The sequence below is a fragment of the Dasypus novemcinctus genome, chromosome 21, assembly GCF_030445035.2.
Source record: "Dasypus novemcinctus isolate mDasNov1 chromosome 21, mDasNov1.1.hap2, whole genome shotgun sequence".
In the NCBI taxonomy this organism is placed as follows: domain Eukaryota; kingdom Metazoa; phylum Chordata; class Mammalia; order Cingulata; family Dasypodidae; genus Dasypus; species Dasypus novemcinctus.
In genome coordinates this window covers 71,340,255-71,367,450 of record NC_080693.1, presented here as the reverse complement: position 1 = coordinate 71,367,450, position 27,196 = coordinate 71,340,255, and the positions used below count along the sequence as shown (strand labels likewise).

The following is a 27,196-nucleotide window of genomic DNA, read 5'->3' as shown; positions in this document are numbered from 1 at the left end:
AAAATAATAAAGCTAATGTTTACCGACTGCTTCCTGTGCTACACACTTGAAATGTATTAATCTCATTTAATCCTTACGACAAACTTATGAGTTGGAACTAATGTTCTCCCTATTTTCTGATGAGGGGCTTGTGGCCCAGAGAGGGTAAGTGACTGTCACACAGCCTCCAAGCAGTTGGCCTCCGGAGCCCTTGTGCTTCTACCAGTGTGTAGAACTGCCCCTGTGTTAACAGCTACACATTTTCTTTTTCTAAAGGCCTGTAAGGATATGTACCAGAATGTCTGCAATATTTATCCGACTGGTGATTTTATTTTTCTTTCTGCTTCTCTGTATTTTATCTTTTTCCATCACCAATTATTGCAAGTAAACCAACAAATAACCCTATGCTTTGTAAACATATAAAGTTGATTATTGATACTGTTTTTGCCTCTCAGGGATTTAGATGGAGATAATCACAGAGAAGCTAAACCAATTAACCTCGGCCCTGAAGGTGACATTGACATCCTTCCTTCTGTTTTTATCATCAGTTTCCCTCCTAGGCTAAGGTAGTTTATCTCTTGGTATTTAAAACATCTAGTATTCAAGGTTTAGGCACGGAGCCAGATTAAATCCTCCTCTGCTGTTTGCAATTTTATCAGTTAACCCCAGCCCTCCAGCAACCCTTTGAGCTGATCTTGACGTCAGCGAGTTATTTGTTAGCCTCTTCATTCCCAGAGGGTGGAGGTGGGGCGGGGCGCTGCTGGAGGGAGGCCTCCCCTCTCTGGAGTTGCCTCCATCTTCCTAGGGAGAGGGGATAGCCTCTCCCTGCCAGCAGGTGGTTCCAGAGCTACCCCGGGGTGGGTACTGGGCCGGCGGGGCTGCCTCGGTTGGCCTCGGGCGCTCCCACTCTGAGGATGGGTTTCCCATCCCGTCCTTCCCTCACAGCTGCCTCAGTGGGCACTTGAGCTCTCCCTGCTTGACCAGTTTCCTCACCTCTCGGTGTGGGTCTTTACCGGCTGTCAGGTGCCTTAGGGGGCCCGAGGGCTGTGTGTGGCTTCAGCATCCCTTTTGGAGGAGCAGAGAGCCTGCTTTTTGGAGCCACTGGTGCACTCCCAGGTGTGTTGCCCTCAGGGGCCGCTGGTAGCCCCTTGGTCTCCTCTGCCCTCACAGGCCTCTTCCTGGCTTGTCACAGTGGCTCTGGCCCAGCCTGGAGGAGACGCCGCTGTCTGGTGTCTTGCCCCATCCTCCAGTCCCCACCACACCTCAGCCCCCTGAATTGGTTGATGTTGTTAAAGGAAGCTGAGTTTCAGGGAATGCTTAGCCCTGCTCTGTGGGGAGCTGCAGGGGAGGATGTAAAGCGTAATTACCGCTGCCATTTTACTGAGTGCCTGCTAAGCTCATTCTTAGTCATTTTGTTGAATCGTCCTCATTCTGCGTGGTAGGTGGCCTCGAGGGGCTAATAGTTTAATGCAGGCATTTGAGGTCTAATGGAGGAATTTATAATCTTACCTGTCTACTCTGCAGAGGATTTCTGGTCAGCAGAAGTTTTGAGAGGATTAGGCATAGAGGGGGAGAAAATGAGGTGAGTTGAATTAGAAATCATTCTGGATGTAGATCATAAACGTTTTAGGAAAAGCCAGCTCCTTAGCCTTGTTAATGAATATTTTTTGACTGTCACCTGGAACACCCGCGTCTCCAAAGACCGGAAGAACATGAGCTTGGTCGGATAGGGGCGTTTGGGCCTGACTTGCCAGCCGAGCCCGAGTGAGCCTCGGGCCTTGCGGTGAAGGAGGGCTTGTGCCACCTTGGCCCGCTTGCTGGGAAGTGGAGCCAGTGGTGCTTCTTCTGGCTGGTCTCTTTAGTGTGCCGCATTTTGCCCTGTTAGCCTGTGAGTCCTTGGTGAAGCCAGTTTAAATATTTGGAAAAAACATCCCAGGCATATTGTATTTCAGCATCCCATGTAGACTGCATTCCACATGTTCCACATGGGTCTCCTGCTCCTTTCGTGAAGTATGTGCTGTTAAAACTCTGGGGGCAGTTCCTGATGATTTCTGTGTGTATGTATGTGTGTTTCTATCAATTTTAAAAAGTCAGTTCTCTTTCCTTGGGGGTTCTTTTACCATTCGGGCCATTTAGCAGGGAAAAACTAAATTGGGGAAAGAGATGCAAGGAGGAAGCTCTCTCTCTATAAAGACACAGAGGCTCAGAGAAGCTCTGCTGTATGCCTTGCAATTCCCGCATTTTAAGACCAGCTCTGTCCAGTCCTACCCGTACGGACCTGGCACATTGCTTAATCCTCCTAAGTCTGGGGATCCTCCGGGATGCCTGTACCTGCCTCACCTAATGATGTGAGTTGGTGTAAGGTCAATTGAGGTCATGGATAATGACATGGTGGGGCTCTTGTAAAGCAAGATTTATGATCTTGGGGAAGATCCCGTTGTTTATTTGATATTTATTGGCCTCCTTTGTCTGCTGGGTGCAGGGCTCTATAGCAGCTCTCCTTGGAGTGTGTTCCTGGACCAGCAGACTCAGCTTGGTGGGAATGCAGATTCCTGGGTTCTCCCCAGGCCAGCTGGACCAGAATTTCCAGGCCCAGAATCTGTGCTTTAGCAATGCCTCCTGGTGACTCTAATGTGCACCCAGCTTTGGGAAGCTCTGCCACAAGAGGGGGGATTCAGAGACCAGTCAGAGGCTAATCTCTGTGGGGGAGGCTGGTATAGGGAACAGAATGCCATGGCAGAAAGCAGCAGCCGGCTTGCTGGATGGGGCAAGTGGGGCGGGGGGCGCCTCCCAAGCTGGGAGCTCTGGATTTTATGCTCCAGTGCAAGCTACGCAGGTCTGATGAACCACCCCAGGTAGAAGGAGAGAGGGGGAACAAGGGGTTCCCTTGCCCCGGGTTGTGGCCCTATATAGCACCTTGCCTTGCTGTGTGTGGAGAGAATGGGCTGGAAAGGTAAGTTAGGGACTCCTCCCTGCTGGTGTCAAATAGCACACGTGGGTGAAGAAGCCCTGCAGGGCTGGGCAGAGAAGATGCTGGCAGTTTCAGTCCAGAGCCAGTTCTGAGCTTAGGGCAACCTCTGTAAGCTAAGGGGTTTGCACTCCTATTAGGAACGCCTAGCCTCGGAGTTTAGAGCGTTGCAATCTTCTTACCCTTTTGGCGCCTCAGGACCTTGAGGCAGGTCGACGGGCGGCTGGGCTGATGTAGAGCCCAGGTACAGCTTATTTCTATTATTGATTTGTTGCTGTTCAGTGTGAATGGATAAAAGGAAGTTAAGAATCATTGATAGTGCTCGCTTTGGCAGCACGTATACCAAAATTGGAACAATGCAGAGAAGATTAGCATGGCCCCTGCGCAAGGATGACATGCAAATTCATGAAGCATTCCATATTTTTTTGAATGTAACACTTAAAAGAAAATTTAAAAAATTAAAAATAAATAAAAATAAAAGGTAATGAATAAATAAATAGATAAAGTCAGGTAGTGAGAATTCTCCAACAACAACAACAACAACAACAACAAAAATCATTGATAGAGATGGTAATTTACACTCAATCTATTTTAGGGTCAAGATTCTTCTAATTTTTTATGCCCTGCCACTTAATGCAAATTTTTATTAACAATGTTATTGAAATATAGTTCACCACGTACTAAAATTCAACCTTTTAAAGTATATAATTCACTAGTTTTCAGTATATTCATTGTGTTGTGCAGCTGTCACCACTACATAATTTTAGAACATTTTCATCACCCCAGAAAGTAACCCCATCCCCATTAGTCACTCCCCACGCTCCCCTGACCCCAGGCCCTGGCAACCCCTCCCCAGCTCTCTTCTGGACATTCACATAAATGGAATCATACAACATGTAGCCCTTTATGTCTGTCCTCTTTCATTTAGCATAATCTTTTCACCCATGTTTTACCATGTATCAGTATTTCATTCCCTTTTATTTCTGAATAGTATTCCATAATATGGATATACCACCTTTTGTTTATCCATTTGTCTGGTAATGAATATTTGGGTAGTTTCTACCTTTTGGGTATTATGAATAATGCTACTATATACTGCCAAATTATTTTCCACAGTGGTGGAACCATTTTACGTTTCTACCAGCAATGTATAAGGGTTTCAATTTCTCCACATCCTCACCATCACTTGTTATAGTCTTTTTTATTTTAGTCACCCTAGTAGGTGTGAAATGATTGCTTATTATGGTTTAGATTTGCATCTCCCTGATGGCTAATGATGATGTTGATCAGTTTTTCATGAACATGTTGGCCTTTGTATATCTTCTTTGAAGAAATGACTCTTTGAATCTTTCGCTCGTTTTTAAATTGTCTTTTTATTGTGGAATTGTAAGAGTTCTTTATATATTCTAGATAAAAGTCCCTTATCAGATTCATGATTTCAAATATTTTCTCCCATTCTGTGGGTTGTCTTTGCACTTTTGTGATGGTGTCCTTTGAAGCACAAAATTTGAATTTGATGAAGTCTAATTTATTCATTTTTTCCTCTGGCCATTTGTGCTTTTGGAAACCTATCTAAGAAACCATGGCTTAATCCAAGGTCACAAAGATTTACTCCAATGGTTTTTCCAAGAGTTTTATAGCTTTATATATTATACTTAGGTTCTGTAATCCATTTTGAGTTAATTTTGGAGGTTTTTCTAATTTTTGTTATTAAACATAATCTTGGGGAAGTGGATGTGGCTCAAGCAGCTAGGTACCTGCCTACCACATGGGAGGTCCCAAGTTTAGTTCCAGTGTCTGTTAAAGAAGACAAGCAAGACACCAAGCTGACACAACAGGTTGGCGTGGCAAGCTGACGCAACAAGATGATGCAATGAGATAATGCATGAAGAGACACAAGGAACACAATGAGAGACACAGCAAGAGGGAGCAGAGGTAGCTCAAGTCACTTGGCGCCTCCTTCCCACATGGGAGGTCCCATGTTTGTTTCTCAGTGCCTCCTAAAAAGAAGACAAGCACACAATGATCAGATACAGAGAGCAGACAGTTAGCATGAACAACGTGGCAGGGAGTGGGGGTGGAGGAGAAATAAATAAATCTTTAAAAAAAGTAATCTTGGTTAAGGCTATTGACATTTAAAACTAATAAAAAAGAACTTTTGATTTTTCTAAAAAGGATTACAATGATCGTCTCTATCCTGTTGTTGAAATTACTTGTCATGGGATACCCAAATTACAGGTTTAGTTTTTTGAGAGAATAAATAAATGCCTCGTCTCAAATTAATTTTTTTCAGAAATTGAGCTGACTGCCAAGACAAGGCCCAATTTAAGAAATGTTTTGACATTGTCCCCAGCGAGCAATTCAAGAATCACATATAACAAATATAAGAATGTAAACATTCATGAGGCTGCTGCTTCATAGGGAATGTTTTTAAAAAGTGTTGCATTTGGCTTTATGGGAAAAACTTGAAATTATTTAACTTGATTATCCACCCTTGTATACATTTGGGTATGTAAATATACTTTATATATTTAATCAGAGGGTAAATAATACATCTACTTAGGCTTCTCTTAATTTCCTTTTTAAAAATGAGGGGAAAATAGCACATGCTTCATAGGATTATTGTGGAGATAAAATGAGTTGATATATTAAAGGGCTTAGAATAGAGTCTGGCACTTAGTAAATGCTTACTAAGTACTTACTATTATTAGATATTCCATTTATTTATCTGAATATTTCTAGTAAACATTTATGCCACCAGCACTGCTATACTATTTTTATATTATTGTGTAAGCATATGATAATTATGATTTTTTTTTTGCCCCCAGGATGGAAATAATAACTGGTTCTTAGAAATAACTCAGATAGTCTAATAATGTTTCTATTGTTTTGAAACATATTTTTCACTTTGTTATGGTAACCTAGATTCAGAAAAGCAATTGTAGTTCTGGGTGGCAGAGTGGAGTGGGTTGGTATGTTGGAGTTACTTGTTTTTCCTCACAACAGCTTTGACCAGTGAAACATTGCTAAGGCTTTCATGAATAGCGTCAGTGGTGGTATAAAAGCAAAACCAAATAGGCAGACATGGAATTTGTATTTGTTCCTTAGAAAGAATCCTCAAGCAAGAATTCTCTACTTAGGTGTTCTGCATTGGCTTCAGCCCAGCATGAGAAAAGTCCTGAATTTGAGAGAGATGCTCACGGGACTTTCTGGGGATGGCTGTGGGCCAGTCATATGTCTGATCTCCTTTACAGTGTGCTTTTCAGTGGGAGAAACCTTGGGTCACTATCCTTCTGACTGTTGCCACTCCCATTAGGAGTCATTAGAAAGCCATATGTCACTATTCAATGTGGGCTATTGCGAGAATAAGTCTGAATCAGTAGAATGATGCTTATGCTTACTTCTAGGAAATTTAGTAAGAAAATAACTGGCAGTAGTATCAAGTCTCTTGGGGGACTTTTAGAAGAACCAGAAGCATTCAAAGCATCATGGAAAACCCTGTCAAATTCTGAGAAAGAAAATAAAATTGTTCTTGATGAAATTATTAGAGTTATAGTTAAAATATGCTAGATAAAAGTTAGGGCTCCGTTGTACTTCTCTATTTTTGATGAGTTATTTGTGCCTTTATGGAGCTTTTAGCACTAAACAGCATTTCATTTGCTTGTCGCACAGTATCAATAAATAGGTATTAAACAAGAATGAACAAATGTATGCCTACACATTAGGGCTTAGAGTATAATTTTCTACTGTAATGACTACAGAGGGTTACCGTTGAATGCACTTTTGGTCATGGTGCTGATTTACTTGACATTGTAGCCTTGATCAAGAATAAAATCCCCAAATAGATCACTTTGTAAGCAGTAACCTTGTTTTAACCCAAGTTACTCTTTTCACTGATTAACTTCTGACTTTTTAAGGACATAGTTCCTTTTTCTTTTTTTACTTAAGACTTAAAAGCAAGAATGCTCTTTCATTACTTCCTTTTACTTATCTCTACTTTTGACCTTACTACATAATGACACATCTTAGGAAATGCTGGTATGATAATAAGTGCATTGTATAGCTCTTCCTGGGAAGAATTGCTGAAAATGTGAAGAGTCTCTATGGTCTTTAGGCGTGTGGTTGAAATTTTCTACCTCATTGTTTCAGTGCAATGTGTTTGACTAAGAGAGTAAAGGTTACATCCTGTGTATTTAATGTTGTTTGGTATTTGCATATGAGCAGGTACATCCTCCTTGATGAACAGGGTTGAGACCCATTTTGATGATTGACATCAGCTTGCAGTGAAACAGGAAAACACTCCTGGATTAATTTTCCTTTTCATTGGCCAGGTTAGAGGGCAGATGCAGGAGAAATGCTGGGTGGCAGTGAGATGTGCTGTTTCGAGTTGATGTCTAATAGCTACCATGTAGCTAGAAAAATTGAGGTTTCTGCCCACAGTACCTAGTGGGGCAGGCTTTGCTGTCACAGGGTCAGATCATTTCTAACAGCCAGCTGTCGCCACTGCAAGGAAAAATTACAAGGGAGAAAAGCCAGTGAGAGGCTCCTGGTAAAGTGGGAAGGCCCCGGCAGCCTGGGAGGCGAGATCCTGTCCTGCCCCTAGGCTTGTGACATCCTTCTTTTTGCAGAGACTCCTCGTAGCCCAGTCAAAAGGGCCTTTCCCTTTGACCTGCCTTCGGAATCGAGAGGGAAGGGTGCTTGGGAATGTGGCTTCTAGCAGAGAATAGCAGGTCCTGGACTGAGCTCTCGCTCGCTTTGCTGCTGTGTTTTGGTCAAACTCCTCAGCATCTTCGCCCAGCTCTCCTGGTGCCTCCTAAACTGTGGGGCTCCTGGCTGAATTCCTGCTTGCTTTCCCTGGGTGAGTACCACAGCCATTCCAGCAACTCATTGAGCAGAAGCCCAGGAGTGGGCAGAGGTGGACAGGAAGTTAGCGGAAGCCACGGCCCAGCAACGGGAGTGTGGTCAGCCTGCTGGGTCAAGGTTCTGGATTACTACCCACATGACCTTGGACGGGAAAGTTGCCTCCCACTTCTCAGTTTTTCTTGTCTCTCGCTCCTTCTCCCAATTGTTCTTGTTCCAAGACTGCGCTCCCTTTGTCCCCTTATCCGCAGTCTCCTTCCTTGGTGTCTCTTTGTGAAACACCAAGCTATAGTCTCATTGTGAAATAGTATCTCAGCTCTAAGACAGAAGGGCAGAAAATGTCTGGGCTTGAGGAGAGAGAGGGTTGCAAATTAACCTGAGATCCCTGAGTGAGCGCCTGACTGAAGGCCCCCAACCCTGACTTCCCTGACAGTCAGTGTCATGATACCAATAGGCTGTTGAGAGAGAGAGACAGAGAGGGACAAAGAGGGAAATGCAGAGTCTTTGGCTTTCCATAGAATCATAGACATTATCAGTATGTGTGTGTATGTTTGTAATATCAAAGAATTTTTGAGACAGATTGGACCTTAGGGATAACTGAGTCAGTAGATTTTTCGAAAAGATTTATGTTAATTACTCCCCCCCCCCCCCCCCCCCCCCCCCGACCACCCCTTGCTGTTTGTGCTCACTGTCTGCTCTCTGTGTCCTTTTGTTATGTGCTTTCTGTATCTGCTCATCTTCTCTTTAGGAACACCAGGAACCAAACCTGGGACCTCCCAGGTGGCTGAGAGGTGCTCAATCAGTAGAGCCACCTCAACTCCCTGCTTTGTTGTGTTTCTCATTGTGTTTCCTCTTTGTGTCTCCTTGTTGTGTCATCTTGTTGCATCAGCTTGCCGTCTTGCTCATCTTCTCTAGGAGGTACTGGGAACCAAACCCAGGACCTGCCATGTGCTAGACAGGTGCCCAAATGCTTGAGCCACATCCACTTCCAGAGTCAGTAGATTTCAACCACTTATGGGTCATAGTCCTCTTTGAGAATTTGATGAAAGCTATGATCTTCTCTCCAGAAAATGTACATGCAAGGTAAAGGGTTCACAAGCCCCTAAGGTTTATCCATAGGTCCTGCTGTGGTGCAGCCGCATAATCCTGCACATAAAGAACTAAGGCATGGGAAGGGTGGTGACAGAACTTGAGGACAGAAGTAGTCATTCTCCAGAGTCCCTCTTAACCTTTTCTGCTCTGACACATTGATTCAGTGGTGGAGGGTCACATCGTTTGTTTCTTTGTTTAATTTGAAGGCCTGGGGCTGATTACCAAAGGATATTTTATTTAATATCAACAGATGGCATTACTAGTAAAGAAGTAAATATAGATGTAGAAGGAAAAAGAAAAAGGTATGGAAAATGGTGAATTCATGGACATTCCTGGTGAAAGTTTCATTTAAACCATTTATGCAAACATAATGGTTTTATTTAAGAAACGGAATCATGTGTTACAACTGCCTAAACCATTGTGGTGCTGCATTCCTACCCAGCTTCAGCCCTGAGGTTAACCGGAGATAAATGCCTATTCACACATTCTTCCCCTGTGAGACATAGAGGATGCTTAAGTAAAAACTGTGGAATTGAATTTCACTTCTGTCAAAGGCACACATGGGACTCATGGACAGGCCAGTCACGGCTAGACTCCTGGGGGATCTCCGGCTCTGTGACCTGGTAGCCTCTGCCTCAATACCCTTCTCTGCACTCTGCTCCCTTGTTGGGTAATTGTAAGGATGGGAGAGACTGCATATGAGAAATCCAGGGGAGCCTCTGGCTCCTCCCAGGTCCACTGGCTCCATCTTCCACATCATCTTGTCATCGTTGCTAATGCCATCATCCTGAGCTGGGATGGTTGACAATGAGCGGGTCTAGCACAGCCATGGGCTTTGCATTGCTCTGATCCTATTGGAAACATGGGACTGCTGCTTTTTAGATCCTGGCCAAGGAGCAAAATTAGTGAAGCATCATCACTTTTGATTTGATTGAAGGTGACCGTCTGTGTTTTGCATTAGTTGTTTTTTATGCTCAGTGAAAAAACTGTTGACTCTGAAATTTCGTTCTTCTACACCGTCTTAATGTTCTAAAATTGGTGATGTAAAGAATTTATCCATGTAAAATGCTTACGAGTAATTGCTTATCCATTTGTAAATGATCCAAGTGACAAAAAGTTGCCTGAAACAGTGTTAAATTTTAGAATATATATATCTATATATATCTTGCACACGTATAATTTTCCTGTACTCTGGGATGCTTACAATCTTGATAGAAACGATCATATTAATAGCTCTGCACTCCTAATCTCCTCTGGCTACAATAGCCAAAATTAGGTTATAAAAATAATAATTTTCAAAAGGGAAAGATATCCTTGAGCAAACAAAGAGCCAAATAGGAACAAGAGAGGATGAGCATACATTCTGCACCTCCTGAGTTTCATTTTTTAAAAACTGAACCCTGCGTTTTATCTAAAAATGAAGAGAGACCAAACGTCTCAGCAGATGTTTGTGTCTCTTTGAGTTGTCAGCAGCGCCTGCGGTGATTTTGTAGAGGTTAAATGGAAAAGGCTGTGAATCTTTGATTTCAGAATCTCCCTGTATCAGATTGACACTTGGTGATAATCCCTCCTCTGGCCACGAAGGTCATACATTAGCCTCGTCTTGGACGGGGCCCTCTGTAGGGGATTTCCGTGGGTTTCGCCATTGTCTGGAACTCCAGCCATGAGCAGAGCCGTGGCGAGCTCATGCCCGTGGCTGACAGCTGCAAATCGCCAAGCAGGAGGGGGGGCAGACGGAGCTCCACCAGCCCAGAGGCCGGCCTCACCTCCGTGCCAAGGACCACCCCACAGAGCCGGGCACGGGAGCCCAGCGGCGTCGGTATGGGAAGATGAGCAGGGACGGCCACGGGAGGGGGCTTGGCAGACTCAAAGCGTTTGAGAGACGACACCAGACCCTCTGCGGGAATCCACGCCTGGGTTGAACAGGGATTGCCTCTGCTGGTGACAGAGCAAATGGACGCCTCTTCAGCACACCTTCTGGTGGATCTGAATCTCTGGACTGACCATATGATAGCCAGGCCCTGAGCCTCAACAGACTTCAGCTCCTACACTCTGATTTGTTGGACTTACCCCACTCAGCTAACATGGAGTTGAAGAATGTCAACCACCACACCAGGGGACCAAGAGTGCCTACAACTGAAAGCAGGAGGATTGCATCCAGCATCCATGTGGAATCTAAGCCCCCTCTTGATATAGATGTGGAATGGACACAACCAATCCAAGGTCCACAGGATGGAGGAATAGAGTAAGGATTAGAGTGGACTTACTGATATTCTATTCATGAACTATTGTTAGTAATTGAAGAAAATGTGGCATTGGTGTGGAAAAAGTGGCCATGGTGGCTGCTGGGTGCAGGGAATGGGAGGAAGAGATAATATGTGGAGGCGTTTTTGGGACTTGGAGTTGTTCTGGGTGGTGCTGCAGGGACAATTACTGGACATTGTAGATCCTCCCATGGCCCACTGGATGGAATGTGGGAGAGTGTGGGCTATGATGTGGACCACTGACCATGAGGTACAGCGATGCTCAGAGATGTACTCACCAAATGCAATGGATGTGTCATGATAATGGGGGAGAGTGTTGCTGTGGGAGGAGTGGTGGGGTGGGGGTGGGTGGGGGGTGCATGGGGACCTCATATTTTTTTAATGTAATATTTAAAAAAATGAATTAAAAAAAACTGAAAAATTATGCACATCAAAGGAGTTTGTCAAGAAAGTGAAAAGGCAGCATATTCAATGGGAGAAGATATTTCATAAACATCTGTCTGATAAGGGCCTAATATCCAGCAAATATAAAGAAAACCTTAGGTGTTGGTTCTTCTGAGGTCTACAGAAGACCCACATAGAGACCCACAGGTTCTGTGGTCATGGCAGATGGACTTCAGAGCCATGTCAGTTGGCCTTACTTTGAAGTTTGTGTTCCTAAGTGTGATGCAGTTGGACTCAGATGTGATCTTTGTTCACAAGCCTCTCCTGTCACTTTTACCGGAACTGTGGTTGGTACTGGGGTTTAGTGTATACTCAGGCGACCTGAATCTCTGGACTGTCCATGTGATAGCCAGGCCCTGAGCCTCAACAGACTTGTAACTCCTACCCTCTGGTTTATTGGACTTATCCCGGCCAGCGAACAGGGAGGTGAAGAAGGTCAGCCACCACACCAGGGAGCCAAGAGTGCCTACAACTGCAAGCAGGAGAATTGCATCCATCATCCAAGTGGAATCTAAGCACCATCTCGATACAGAGGTGGAGCAGACATAACCATCCCAGGATCCACAGAATGGAGAAATAGAGTATGGATTAGAGTGGACTTACTGATACTCTATTCTGGAACTAATGTGATGAGTAATGGAAATAAATGTAGCATTGAGATGGAGAAAGTGGCCATGGTAGCTGCTGAGGGTGAGGAGTGTGAAGAAGAAATGTGATGTGGGGGCATTTTCAGGACTTGGAGTTGTCCTGGGTGGTACTGCATGGACAGTTACTGGGCATTGTATGTCCTGCCATGGCCCACTGGGTGGACTGTGGGAGAGTGTAAACTATAATGTGGACCATTGACCATGTGGTGCAGCAGTGCTCAGAGATGTATTCACCAAATGCAATGAATGTCCCATGATGACGGAGGAGGTTGTTGTTATGGGAGGACTGGTGTGAGGGGGGAGGAGGGTATATGAGAAACTCATATTTTTTTAACGTAACATTAAAAAAATAAATAAAGACAAAGAAATTAGAAAAAATAAATAAATAAAAAGACTTACAACCCCCCCAAAAAAGAAGTACTGACGAGGGCCTCCCGGCGTCTTACTCCCTCCTGCACCTCCGCTGCCCATGGTGTGCCCCTGCGCCCCTGGGGGGTGGGCTCTCGGCGTGGTGCTTTTGGAGCAGCAGGCAGGAGGGGACAGTCACCTCTCCCTTCTGAGTTTGCTCCTGCTGTTTGGCCCTGTGGGGAGTGCTTACCCCACCTGCTCACTTGGACGGATCCTGTCGGATGCTTCCATGAGTGGTTGAGCCCCTGCAATATGTTATTTGAAATCGTTTAAAAATGTTTATTTTATTTTGAAAACTTTCAAACTGACAGAAAAGTTGAAGGAACACGGCACCATTCAACTTTCGTCTTGTTTCTGATTCAGTCATTCAGTCCACAAATACCTCCTGGTTGTGATGTGTTCCTTGGGTGCCCCTGGGCTCCCTCCTCCTCCAAGAGAAGACGGAGGCTCCCACCTCCCTCCTCACACAGCACAACCTGCTCGCCTCCATCAGAGGGCGCACAGCATTCCTGATCACAGTCATTTGCTCCGCCCAATGGACCAAGGGTCCCTGCGGTTGGGGCAGAGGCTGGATCACTGTGACGTCCCCTGGGCCCACTACAGTGCCTGCTGGTGGGAGCTTGAATGCTCCTCTTTATGCAATCATTAAACGGTCATTTGGCAATCATAAATGGCAACAGTTCATCAATTTATTCAGCAATTAATGATTGAGCCCCAACTATATGTTATTTCAAATTTCAAAAATTTTTATTTTGAGAACTTTAAAACTTATAGAAAAGTTGAAGGAACAGTAGGATGAACTCTCCTGTCATCCAGATCTACCCACTGTTCACAACTTGGTGCATCCTTATCATCTACCCATCATCCCTCCATCCATTCATCCATCATCATCCACTCATCATCCATCCATCCATCCATCCACCCATTATCCACCCACCTATCATCCATCCATTGTCTAGCCCCCTCCCTCTTTCTCTTTTCTCCTCCCTCCCTCCCTCTTCTCTCTCTCTCCCTTTCCCTCTCTCCACACACTTGTCTTTTTCCCTGTCATCTGAAAGTAGAGACAGAAAGGTATTCTACCCCTTAAATATTTCAGTCTTATGAAAGGAATATGATACACCCTGAGAAAGTGTCATTACAGAGGAGCAGAGTGCTTCTGAGAGTATGGAGCAGGGACACCTACCTTTTAAAAAACTGGAGTAACCAGAAATGATTTCTTTGAGAAGGTCATGTCTAGCTGAGCCATGTGCATAGATACCAGTTTGCAGTGTCTGTGTCTAAAATTTTAACAACAGAGAAAAGGTACAGCCTTTCAAAAAGGATCTATCCTCTTGAAAAATTCATTTGACTTTGTCATATTTAGAGCTCTTGCTTAATTTATGGTTCCTCTGTGGTTGTGTAATAACCACACTTATTACTTCCTTAGTCTCTCGGGGACTGTCATTGAAAAAGTGCCTTTAATTCTGCTTGCATTCCCTCGTAGGCTTATTAATTTGCAGAGGGGGCCGTGCAGTCCAGCAGAGTGGTTTGTCAGCTGGGTTCTCCCTTCTGCGTGAAATACTTGGAAGGCTTGGTGACTTACAGCACCACACAAATCCATCTTAGTTATGGCTTAATTTTGTAATTATGCTTAAGAATTCTGTACATTCATCAGTAAAAAGTTGCATAGCCGCTTCTGCTTAGGCTGGACTGCAGCTGTTTCTTCCACATAGTGGAGGGACTTGCTAAGCCTCAAGCCCTGCCCTGAAGCTGGAAGGCCACCTCTGAAGCCCTCGGGGCAGCATGCACTTGGCAGTGCCTTGAGCCGCGGGGTGCAGCTCACATCTACACCAAGGATGGGATTAAACAGGGGGCGAACTACAGAAAATACATGTTGAATACTGGTTTTGGGGTGGGAATAACAGACGTTCGTTCATGTAAAAAGGAGGTAATTACAAACCCAACCCAGTGGGTTCCTGAAACACGGTACCATGCAAAGTGGTGGCTGTCCATTAGCAAATCTGGGCTTTGATTTTGCCTTTTTTAACCCTCTCTTAGTAAATTTCTTTCTTCCTGGCACTCTCGCAGATGATTCTTTCCTGGAGGAGGATGTACAGAAGGTCTGGTGGGGGGTGGAATGTGGAATAACGGCAGAGAGCTCGTCCTAGCACACCCTTCGCTTCTGGTGGTTTCCTCCATTTTGGTTGTGGCACCCCCGTCTGTCACAGGCACTGGCATTTCTTTCTGCGTTGACATGTTTCTTCTAGACACACACAACCCACAGTGCCACCCAGATCAAATTTGCAGTCATCCCGGTTCAGGTGACGACAATACAGCCACCACCTACTCCCCGGAGGGCGGCCTGATGGGAGGGAGGGGCCACCACTTCCTGCCCTGGACTGAGGAGGCTGTGGGGCGGGGTCTGTGGGGGCTCAGCCTGGAGGGGGCTGCACCCAGGGCTCCTTGGCCTTGCTGCGGCCTCTGTTTGCCCTGAAACCTCAGAGCTGGTGGGTGGGCTGCACTGGGACCCTTCTAGGCACGGTGCGCGAGTCCAGGCTGGAGTGGGGGCCCTTCCTGAAGGTGGGGGTGGGCCTGGCCCCTCACATAGATCATTTACATTTTTAAAAAGAACTTTTTATTTTGAAATAACTTCACACACTCAGGACAGTTGCAAAAATATTACCAAACCCACATAGAGAGCTCCAGCATGCAACGTCCCACCCACCTCCACCACCTTTTAACATTTTGCCACATTCACTATATTGTTCTATCCATCCATCTATCCGTCTGTCCATTTGTCTGGCAATCCATTTATATGTTAAAGATTTAAACATTTTTTAGTAGATTATATACATCATGCTCCTTGAACACTTAATACTGCCACGTGTATTTCCTGAGAACAAGGATATTCACCCCAAGTGCAGTTAGCAAGTTCAGGAATTTAACATTGATCTAAAGTTTACAGTCTATGTTCCAGTTTTCTCATGGGTTCCAAAATTCCCAAAAATGTCCTTTTGGGCTTTTTCTCCTCCATCCCAGGATCATGTATGGCATTTCGTTGCCATTGTCTCTTTAGTTGCTCTTGTGTTGTTGTTTTTTTTTAATTATAGAAGCATGCATATAACATAAACTTTCCGTTCTCAACCACTCCCAAACAGACCTTCGGTGGGATTAGCCACATTCACAATGTCATGTCATCCTCACCATCATCCCTTACCAGAACCTTCCCAGCACCCCAGACAGACACTCTACACCCTTTATGCATCAACAGCCCCGCTGCCAGCCTGCCCGGGGCACCTGTACTGGCTCTTACTACATGATTGACGTTTAAAGCAGAGGACAAGGCGGGTGAGGGGGAAGGTTGCCAGGGCCAGGCAGGTCTGGGGATTCGGGGCCCTCTGAGAAGGGAATGTGAGCTGGCGTGTTGGGCCAGTGGACAGGCCGTGCGTGTGCGTGCGTGTGGGTAGAGGGGGTTTCTGTGGGGCGGGTCTAGAGTGACACCTGAGATCTGGGGGGCAAGAGACCGAGGGGAGCAGCCCGAGAGCAGGGAGCCCTGCTTGTGTGTGAAGAATCTTGGTTTGGCATTTGACCCTGACCAGCTCTTTCTGTGTGTTTTCTCTGGAAGCAGAGGCCCATAGCCGATGTGGCGTAACTAAGCCAAGACGTCCTGGGCCAGGGTGATCCCGCACCCAGCACTAGCTCATCCTGGGACCTGTGGGCTTGGTGTGGGGACAGCTGAGGAGAAGGTGACAGTGAATTTCTAAGAAAAGATCCAGACCCCACAGTTTTGGGTTAGAAGAGCTGGCCCTTTGTGGGGGTGAGATGTGGGTCTGGTTATGTACTCAAACGTTCTTCCATTCATCATTTGTTTCCTGTTTATGGCGCCAGGCACACACCCTCGGATCCGGTGGCTGAGTATTTAGCAGTGGACAGGCGAGTCCTGTTCTGGTGGGCTTCTGCTCTTGGGGAGGGGGGCGATCCATGGAAATGAGCAGGGTCATTTCTGATGGTGATGCACGCATTACAGAAAATAAACAACATGATGGCTTAGAGCAGCACCTGCAAGAGACGCATAATGCAAGCCACATGCAATTTCAAAGTTTCTAATAACCACACTCAAATAAAAAAGCAGGTGATATTAATTTAATAATTAACCCAGGGGAAGCAGATGTGGCTCAACTGGTGGAACATCCACTTACCATATAGGGGGTCCAGGGTTCGATACCCAGGGCCTCCTGGCCTGTGTGGTGAGCTGGCCCACGTGCAGTGCTGCTGCACGCAAGGATGCCATGCCACGCAGGGGCACCCCCAGCACAGGGGTTCCCCATGTGCAAGGAGTGTGCCCCACAAGGAGAGCCGCCCCGCGTGAAAAGCACAGCCTGCCCAGGAGTGGCACTGTGCACACAGAGAGCTGATGCAGAAACATGAAACAACAAAAAGAGACACAGATTTCCAGGTGCCGCCTGACAAGAATGCAAGCAGACACAGAACACACAGCAAGTAGACACAGAGCAGACAACGGGGGTGGGGGGGGCAGGTGGGGTGCAAAGGGGAGAGAAATAAAATAAGAATAAATCTAAAAAAAACCCCAGTATATCCAAAATATTTTAATATGTAATCAATATAAATGATTATTGAGACATTTTGCATATTTCTTTTGTATTGAGTCTTTGGGATCCCGTGTGTATTTTATGATTAGAGCACATCTCAGTCCAGACTAGCCTCATTTCGAGTGCTCAGTAGCCATATATGCCTAGTGACTACTGCATTGGACAGCAGAGGCACAGAAAGTGCTGGGGTGTGGGGGCAGGTCCACTTTAGATTAAGTGGTTATCTTTTTATTTTTTTTAATTTTTAAAAAAGATTTATTTTTATTTCTCTCCCCTTCTCCCCGCCCCCCATTGTCTGCTCTCTGTGTCAACTCGCTGTGTGTTCTGTGCCTGCTTGCACCCCCGGTGGCACTGGGAAACTGCGTCTCTTTTTTGTTATGTCATCTTGCTGCATCAGCTCTCTATGTGTGCAGTGCCACTCCTGGGCAAAAGTGGTCATCTTTTAAACAAAACCCCAACAGCTGAGCCCTAGGAACAGTTCCCACAAGTGAGCTACTTTGTATTGTATTTGCTGACTTGCCCATGCACCATGGCAAATTCTTCTTCTTGTTATGATTTCAGCTGATTTTTCAGCATATTGTCATGAGACTGTTGAATGGGATATCCCGAGGACAGGTGATGAGAAATCCCGTGGTGTTTCAGGAGGTGACAGTGGTGAGAAATCACTGCAGTCCTTGAGAGAGAATTTTGAGGAAACTTTGGGTTTTGAGATTCCCATGAAAGAAGTCGTTTGGGGTCCAGGAAAGTTGGCATTATAAATTCCTTTTTTTCTATACATTTCCTTAATGATGAGAAGGAATTCCACTGACATTTATGTTTAACTTGAAATGTCTCTGACTGGGAAGTTTAAGTCATTGGCACAGCCAGCATTATTTCAATACAGGTTCAGACTGTTATTGTATTGAATATTGTAGCTATTAATTTTAAACTTAAGGAAGGATATGGCTACTAAGTATAGTTTCCCCTCCCACCTACTTACAGTTTTTAGCTGGAAGAAGTACAGCTTGTTGTATGGAATTAAAATAATTTCAATCTGAATTATTCAGGTTTAGCTGCAAATCAAAGACTTGGTTTAAAGTCAGTTTGTGAAGGAGGTACTGGAAAACACTAATGGAAAGTGTTGTGTGTGTGTGTGAAAATTAAGGCTATGGAATGAGGGGACATGGTAGAAACTGCTTGCAAATACAAGACAAATGTGTGTGTGTGTTTTTAAAAAATCACCTTCCTGTGTCCTAATGTATAAAAGTAGAATATATTCTTTGGAGGAAATTTGAAAAAGAGAAAAGAATAAATCTGGCATACTCCTATACCTTTTCAGTTTTTTCTATACTTCTAGACATCTTTTTCATAATGCAGTTTTATATGAAATTTTTATTCTGCTTTTTTCATGTAATATGAGTGTTTCCCATATTATTTTTCAAGAACTTAATTATAAATGGCTGCATCATATTCTACTTTATGAATGTCCTGCCATTTATTTAACCTTTAATCCTCTATGGTTATTTTCCATTTTTTGGTTTTAAATAACGTTGGAATGAACATTCTTCTACATACATATTTATGCAAATATCTAATTGCCATATAAATTGCTATAAGAGAAATGATTGGGTCACACAATATAGGCATCTTTTAGGGCTTTTGATATGTGCTGCCAAATTACCCTCCAAAAACAGTATAAGTTTGCATTCTTGCTGGCGGTATTTGGGCACCTCTCTCTTCACAGTCCAGCCCATGCTGGGATTTATAATTTTAAGGGAATTTGTTAATTTGATAGATGATAGGCAAATCATTTGGATATAAGATTTTAAAAGAAGGGAAAAATGTAATACATACAAAACATTTTCTTTTTATCCTCTTGGCCTATCTTTTGAAGCCCTTATCTGTGACTGATTAGGAGCAAGTATCTTTCTGAGGAGTAAATGAGGATACTGGGTGCATGGGTCCCAGGCGGGTTTTCCTTGCTTAAAAAATTTTTTTTTAAATTTCTCCTTACACTGAAGACTTGAATGCATCAAGATACTCGAGATTTGTGTCACATCAGCGTTTGTAGTTTGTAATATGTCATGGGGGGGGAGGGTTGATACTTTTCAAGGGGAGTTATTACTGATAGTACCAAAAGTTTCTCTATAAAGTATTTTTATTCATGCCGTGTGGATGCTTAGATACTGAAGACATGACTATAGTCAGACTCTTTTTGTTTGTGACATTTTCCATGGCCTCAGCAAAATGTCAGAGCTCATTAGTAAGGCTCTGTGATATCGTCTTAACACTAAAGGAACATAGTCATTGCATATCCTTCCCCAGGGGAGCAGGCTTCTATTACTGCTGATATTTATTGAATTTTATGATTAATTCAATCCTTGCAACAACATATGTAGTGAATACTATTATTTTCTTCATATTGATGATGAAACTGAGACTCAGAGAGGTTAGGTAACTTCCTTGGGGCCACACAGCTAGGAATAGGTACAGCTGGGAATTGAACTCTCTGACTCCAAAGCTCATGTTCAGAAGTCCAAAGCCCTTTATCCTCAAGGACTGGAAAGAAATGAAGCAGACTCTGAAATCAGAGTAACACTCAAAACCACCAAAATTCCAGCCTAGAGATTCCCTCTGTCTGCCATATGCAGATGTGATTTATACTCACCAAGGAATACTGTGGAAACTAGGTGGGTGACTATATAGTAGCCTTGTAACCGAGTCAAATTTTCTACGTGTGCATAGTGGTACAGGACGACTTTAAGATGTATTAGAAGAAAAATCAAGTTGGTGTTGGGCTAATTTAGAATATTAGCTGAAAAAGATAAGTGGATAAGAAATAAGAGCTGGTGGAGTGAGGAAGGTACTTGGGTGTGGAGAGCAGTAAGATGGGGAAAGTAAGTTCCATGATTAACTGTAGGAATTGTAGGACGTTGGAAGCCAGCAGCAGCATGGTTTAATCAGGGAGCTGGTAAGCTAAGGAAGAGAAGGAAGCTTCCCCACTGTGGAGGACACGTGTTAGTATTCAGGGTAGCCAAAGAGGAGGAAGCGGAAGCACCAGTAACTAATGTACGGGGCGGGCAGGTGGATAACGGGCAGGTGGGTGGTGGTATGCTACTCGTGTGTTCTTTTAATATGTAAAATTGTACGTAATTTCATCCACTCATTTAAAACAAGTTTGCAAGCCAGGACTTGCTGCTATGAAAAGCTTCCTGAGATTGTAATGCATTGGGTAGATTTTAAATATCAAAAGTGTGCTCTTTCCAGGGACTTGATTGTATTTGGTGCTGAAATATTTTGCTTACTGTTTCTGTCTTTTTTCATGTAGGTAAAGATGAAATTTAGCGATGAACTATATGGGCTCTTTTGATGGGGGAACAATGCTGTGGCCACTGAGGAATCGCTTCTGAGACAACATTTTCATATGGCCATGTGGAATTTTCTTGTGATTTATGTAAGAAAATAATACTATTACCACAACCCCTCCCCCCCAAAAAAAACCCCACAATTTCTTTAAAGCAGTAAATGTTATTTTTTAGATGATCCCTTTGAATTTGTCAACTATTTCAACTTTTAGTTTCCTATCTATTACATTAAACCTTTCCTCGTGGTTATAAACAAATAACAAAGTAGTATGGCTTGAGATTTCTCTATGTTTGTTGCACTAATACTCACAAGGAGGATGATTAAAATATCTACATATACCTGAGTACTTGCTGCACAGCAATATTCTAAACATTGTTCCCCTTCAAAGTATTTGACCAAATGGGGCCCTACTTTTTTGCCTACAATTTAATGCACATATTCAGTTTAGTAGATATTCGTTGAGTTCTCCTGTGGGCCAGGTGAGAACAACGAGATGAACAGGACATAGTTCCTGTCCTCGAGGAGCTTATGTGCTGAGAGGAGGGTGGGTGGGCACAGGTTCCCGAGGGAGCCCAGGTGAGAGAAGAGAAGAGAGGCCGGTTTGTGAAGTGGGATAGAGAAGGCTCCTTGCAGGGTAAAGCTAGTGCTCAACCTTGGAAGAGATTTTGGGAAACCTTAGAAAACCTGCTAATGTGGGAGTGGGAGTAAAGTCCTGGCCTCCAGACCCATTTGAGCAGAGAGGAGTGTGGACCTGCAGGGCCTGTGCAGGAAAGCTGCAGACGGTGCGGTGTTTGTGGACACGGGGTTTGTTATGGGCTGAATTGTGCCCCCATCCCCACCAGTACCTGGGAATGGGGCCTTATTTGAAAATGGGGCTTTTACAAATGCAATCAAGTTAAGATGAGGTCAGACTGGATTAGGGTGGCCCTGTATGGTTATGGGGGCTTCCTCATCAGAAGGGACAAGAGACACAGATACACTGGGGGAGAGAAGGCTGTCTGCTGATGGGGGTGGAAGCTGAGTGGTGCAGCTACAAGCCAAGGAACACTGGCGATTGCTGGCCCCCACCAGAAGCTAGGAAGAGGCAGAAAAGGAGAGAGAAGATATTTTGGTGGAATTTAAGGTGAAACAATAAGGGCCGAAGTAGGACAGTGGTGTAGGGGTGAGGAAAAGGGAGGGGGCTTGTGGAAGATTTAGATTTAAAAAATCAACAGACATTTGATTGAATGTGTGAGTGGTGGGGGAAAGGGAAACTTTAACTCCCAGTTTCTGGTAGTGGTCCCACGCTCTGAAATCAGGAGTATGAGAGAGGGAGCTGGAGGCAGACATGGTCAGCTCTGCTTTGGACACGTTAAGTTTGAGGGGTCTGTAAAGCCGGTCGGTGTTGCTGTCTAGGCCACTTGGGGTTTTGAGTCTGGAAGAGTCATGGAGATGCACGCCTGGGACTTAACTCGATTTAGACAGTAGACAAACGATGAAGGTAGACAAGCGAGCCCAGACATAGGTCATGGGGTGGAATGAGCAGTGGGCCTCCAGCCTGACCTTAGGCATCCCCTTGTTTGAAGGGGCATGGAGAGAAAGAGGAGCCCACCAGGGAGCTGGAGAGTGAGCAGTGAAATTTAGGGATGGACCAAGAGGGTCTGGTGCTACCTGGCCTACAAAGGTCGGAGGTTTGCGGAGTGCAGAAACAGATATGGAAGTGCAAATCATGGAGCAATGAGGAGGGGTGAGGGCAGAATCCTCTGCAGTGTGGAGATCCTCATGACCCTTGGTCCCGGGGATTTTAGTAGCTTGGTGTGGTGGGAAGCTAATTTCAGTTCATGTTTGGTGAGGAAGTGGAGACCTTGAGTAATAGTACTGTTTCAAGAAATGTGGAAGGAAAGGGAAGAGAGAAAGGGGAAAAGGAGGTCAAGGGTTTTTTTTGCTTTGTTTTGTTTTAAGAATGAAAGAGACTTGAGCATGTGGTAATGGAAGGAAAGAGGCTGGTTACCATTAAGCTAGCTTAAATCATGGAGGGCTTGGTCTAAGTCACATTCAGCAAGAGTAGACATGAACGAACTCATTTAATCCCCACAAAAGGTCTGTGGGAGGTAGGTTCTAATTGGTCTTCTTCATTTATAAATGAGGAAACTGAGGCACAAAGAGGTTCAGTTGGCTTGAGGTTAACAGGTGATAAGAGGTCTCCATCTTACTTGGTCCATCTCACTTTGAATCAGGGAGCTAAAAGTGTCTCCTGGGTTTGAGGAAGAAGTTGAAGATTTTGGGGGGAGAAGGAATAATTTTTAGAACCAGGTCCTGGATGACACCGGAGGGGGATTGGACCAGAATCTTTGTGAAACTGGCATTTTTAGAAAAATGAGAAAGAATAAAGGTGAAAAGTTCACTCATGTGGGAAGGATAGTCAGGGAAAATGGTCAAAACTGGATAGAGAAAAGCTCCTAAATGTAGATGGATTTGGGACTAAAGAAAGATGCCTCAGGCATCGTGTGGGGAGAGGTTGGCCCATGACCTCATCCCCCGTGTCCCCCACACTGTCGTGGCTCCTTCGTGACTTCACAACCACTCTTCTGCCTCTCCTGGTTCTGTTTTGCAGAACTGTAGCCCACGGTGATTTCTCCCGCGCTCGGTGTCCTTGGATTCCTATTTATGGATTGATAGATTGCATTACTCTCAAAATTTGAGTCGAGTACATGGCACTCTGCTCTTTTACAGGATTATATCAAGAACAACCTACTGGGGTTTTCTTAAAAGTCTAATGACTTAAACATGGACTACATTTTTATTGGTGACTTACGTCAACCAGAAAAATCTTGTGCTGGGGCATATTGAAATCATTGCAGCATGGTTTAATATTTCCTATTTTAAATACTGAAGCTCGTGAGTCCTCTGAAACATTTCTGCATTCCAGTTAGCCTACAAAGGAAGTTTTATTCCTGACCCTGATTTGGTGGGGAGACAAAGAGATGCCTGTATCAAATGCTTACCCCTCCGCACACACCCGCACAGCTCCACGGTGTGTAGGAGTGCCTCAGTAATGGGCAAATACAATCTGATACTCCTATCGCATTATAGCTCTCAAGTAAGAAGGTAGCACTGTTTACTTATGAATTTGCCCTGCAAGCTAAGATTTAAATCCTTGGCCAATCAAATGGAAAAATAAACCGCTGGGAGTAGTGTTTTACTTTAAACCCATTATGGTAATTTTAAGTGAAAGTTTTCCAGGTATAAATACCCAGCTCCCTGCAGGAGGGAAAATGTAGCTGTAGGACTATCTTTATGAGTGCTCTTGGTGAGATTGAAGGAGAATGCATATAATACAGTCTTTCAGACAACTCAGCAGCAGCCCTAAATCCATTTATAAACAATTGGAGTAATAGAGCTATGCAGCATAATGTTAGGTTTCCATAATGATGTTATTTTTAAAAAATCAGAGGTTTAAATGGGGAAACGGGACATTATAAATTTGAATAAGTAAGCGTTCACTTTCAGTGAATCCAGAGATTCCCTTAGCTTTATTTTATTTATTGATTAGGTTGTTCAATTTAGGTTATGCAACAAGTTGTAGATTTTGGGTTATTCAACTAGAAAATGTGTATATCCCCAGGGAAAAGCTCTTGGCTATGCCTTGTGGTATGGGCCCTGCCGTGGCTTCCCCAGAGGTACCTGTACTTTGTACTGCTCGTGGAAGAGAGGAGTTCAAAAGTCAGCTGGGGGAAGCTGATGTGGCTCAGTTGATAAGGCCTATCTTGTGGGAGGATGAATTGGATCCCTTGGGCCTCCTGGTGAAAAAAGAAGAGAAAGCGTGCCTGCTGGGCGAGCCGAGTGCCCGCGTGAGTGCCCGTGTGGTGAGTCAGTGCTCACGTGGTGAGCCAGTGCCTGCATGGCGAGCTGAATGCCCGTGTGGTGAGTCAGTACCCACACGAGTGAGTCACGCAGCAAGATGGTGACACAACAGAAGAGAGACGAAGGGGAGAGTCAAGGTGAAGCGCAGCAGACACCAGGAACTGAGGTGGTGCAATTGACAGGGAGCATCTCTCCGCATCAGAGGTCCCCAGGATCGAATCCTGATGAATCCTAGAGGAGAAAAACAAAGAGAAGACAAAAAGAGAAATAGATACAGAAGATCACATAGCAAATGGACACAGACAGCAAAAACAGCAAGGGGGGTGGGGTGGGGTAGGGGAAGGAACAAATGTTAAAAAAAAAAAAAAGGCAACTGGCTGATCACTGATGATTTTGCATCTCAAGCAGTAAGGTTGCAGGCCAGCACCAAACTTGTTATTTCCCTGGAACTCTCAGCCTTAGCTCCCCACTCCCTGTTATGTGCACTCAAGTGCTATTTGCCTGGAATGAAAATAGTGGAGCATAAGTTTCTTGAATTACAGTGCCCAGTGCAGGCTCCTGTGCTGGAAGATGCCCAGGAAATATTTGTCAATAGTTTTCACTTTGTCCTGCTAGAAAAACTTCTGCAGAAAATCTCTGCCTCTAGGAACTTCAACTATCACCTAATTGTCAGGGTTGCCACTTCCAATTCTCAGTGTCTCCGGGGAGGGGGTCGTGGAGAAAGCTTCCTTTGATAATACATTGCAGCGTTACACTGCCGTATGTGCCAGGCATCATTGCATAATATTTTTAGTTTCTATTTGTGTCTTAGGCTCTCGTTCATCTTTTATCTATTTATTTACTTTTGGCAGGCCAGTATTTACAGGCTAGAGGAAGTTTGCTGCAACTTTGTCGTTAATCCTTAGCTGCAATAACATTCAATAACTGCTGAAACCTAATATCCTGCTATCACTGCCCAAGTGCGACATGGCTGCAAGGCCTTCTTGATGTAATTGAAATCCCTTATCCTGGCATTTCAGCCCTTCCTTTCTCTCCCATCCTGAGGAAAGGCAGAGAACTGCAACTGCCTGTATGTTGGTCCTTGACCATGTTGCCACGGTGGAAACCAACCTTCGTTCCCCAGAGACTGTGTACCAGGCAGGGGTGGGGAGGAAGAGCTGTGAATGGCCGTTGAAGATTTCATGACTGGTGAAGCCATAGTCCCTAAGGTGTTATTACCTAAGCCCCGGTGTTTGCTGCTCACTTCTAATCTTCCTGAAATAGCATGTGGATGTAATGATGAGTGGCTCAAAGCCAGCGGTATTCTCCTTTCCTTGGATTTGCCCAGAGGCCATCCACTCTTCTCCCAGTGATACCTTTTGGATCAGGTCCAGCTGTTGCTTCACATGGAAAACATACCTATATTTAGTGTCACCACTGAATTTTCCAGCATCAGCGTTCAGTTACTGCATGTTCATTTAATAATAGAGAAAAAACAACCCTCTGTGTAAATGCTATTTGAATTTCACAGTTAGAGTAGACATTTCCAGATTTAGTTGGCTTTAAAAAGTAAATTTAGAAGTTCCTGGTAGGTAAGACTTATTTCTCTAAGGCTTTGTAATCCAATAATTCAACCCCTGTTCCTTTGCATGTAAAATTAATTATTCCCAATAGGCACTCATGCCTGAATGGTAGATGTTTGAAAGTTCTTGGCAGAAGACTATCTGTGCTCTTCATTAGCAGTTGTTTTTCTTGAAAAAGTCAAGCATTTTGGTAGGAAAATTTGCTTTGCTGGGCTCTGCCAGGTTTCATGAGGCTGTGTTTCTACTAGTGGGCTCCAGGGGCTTCCTGTGGACAGTTATTGTGGTTGGTATGGAGGAAGAATGGAATACATTATTCTCACCTCTTTATAAAAAAAAAAAGGTGGCTTCCTTCCCTTCTCTCCAGCCAGCTGTCAGATTTGAATGCATGCCCCAGTTTGTTCTGTCATGCATTGAGTTAGTGGGCTGAGTGATGAGAGCTGGCAAGAGCCCATTAGAGTGATTGCCAATTGCCACACACACCTCAAATTCTCAATACAGAGGTCTCAGAAATCGGGATAACAGAGATTTGCCTCTGGGTTTTAGTACATTGATTTCTTGCTCATTTTCACTGCAGACCTCCCGTTAAAAAAGGCAGCTTTGCATTAAAACTGTGATTTCTTTATTGGTTTGTCTCTTTATTAAGATATGCCTTGCCCTGAAAAGCAAGTTTCACCAGATACTTCCATAGTACTTTGCAAAAATATCTCCAATGTATAGATGCTGGCAACATTCCTATAAACTAAAGATTTGTCTGGGTCACCTAAGGGTATGGTTGGAATCCAAAATAAACCTTGGTCCCAGGTGGCTAATTATCACTTTTCTCTATCATGCCTGGAAAATATGCGGCTTCTCTTGCCAGGAGTCGATGTCAGCAGAGAAAACACTGTCCAGACAGCTTCATGAACCATTGTAGGGGTTTTCTGTGCCCCTCAATGTCGTGGGAAATATGTTGGTGGCTATGAATCTTCTATGCTGAAGTTCAATATGAATCTGACAGTTAGAACTTAAAATCAGGAGAATACATTCGATCATGTGGGCTAATTACTTTATTTGGTTAGAGCCTGTTGCTAAGGAGGTCAAAATAAGGGGTCAGCCACCTAATTCTTTTCCGCCCAGTCCCCTTCTCCTGCCTGTCTGCAAGATGACAGAGGGCTGCGAGCTCAGTGCAGGGATTTACCACACCTGCAGAAAGAGC

General features: G+C 44.3%; 1 protein-coding gene and 1 non-coding gene across 4 annotated transcripts in view; both read left to right on the top strand.

Annotated features, from left to right (window-relative positions):
- PRKCA (protein kinase C alpha) overlaps window positions 1-27,196 on the top strand; it is a 426,048-nt gene that overhangs the window by 67,280 nt on the left and 331,572 nt on the right. Inside the window, exon 3 of one of the 3 annotated variants that reach the window (XM_071210756.1) lies at window positions 20,559-20,684. The exons of the other annotated variants lie outside the window; for them this stretch is intronic. The gene's annotated coding sequence lies outside the window, so the exon portion shown is untranslated. The remainder of the gene's footprint in view (window positions 1-20,558; window positions 20,685-27,196) is intronic. 3 annotated transcript variants of the gene reach the window in all.
- On the top strand, window positions 3,266-3,372 carry LOC111764394 (U6 spliceosomal RNA). Its single transcript, XR_002797015.1, has one exon. It is a non-coding gene; the product is annotated as a U6 spliceosomal RNA (small nuclear RNA).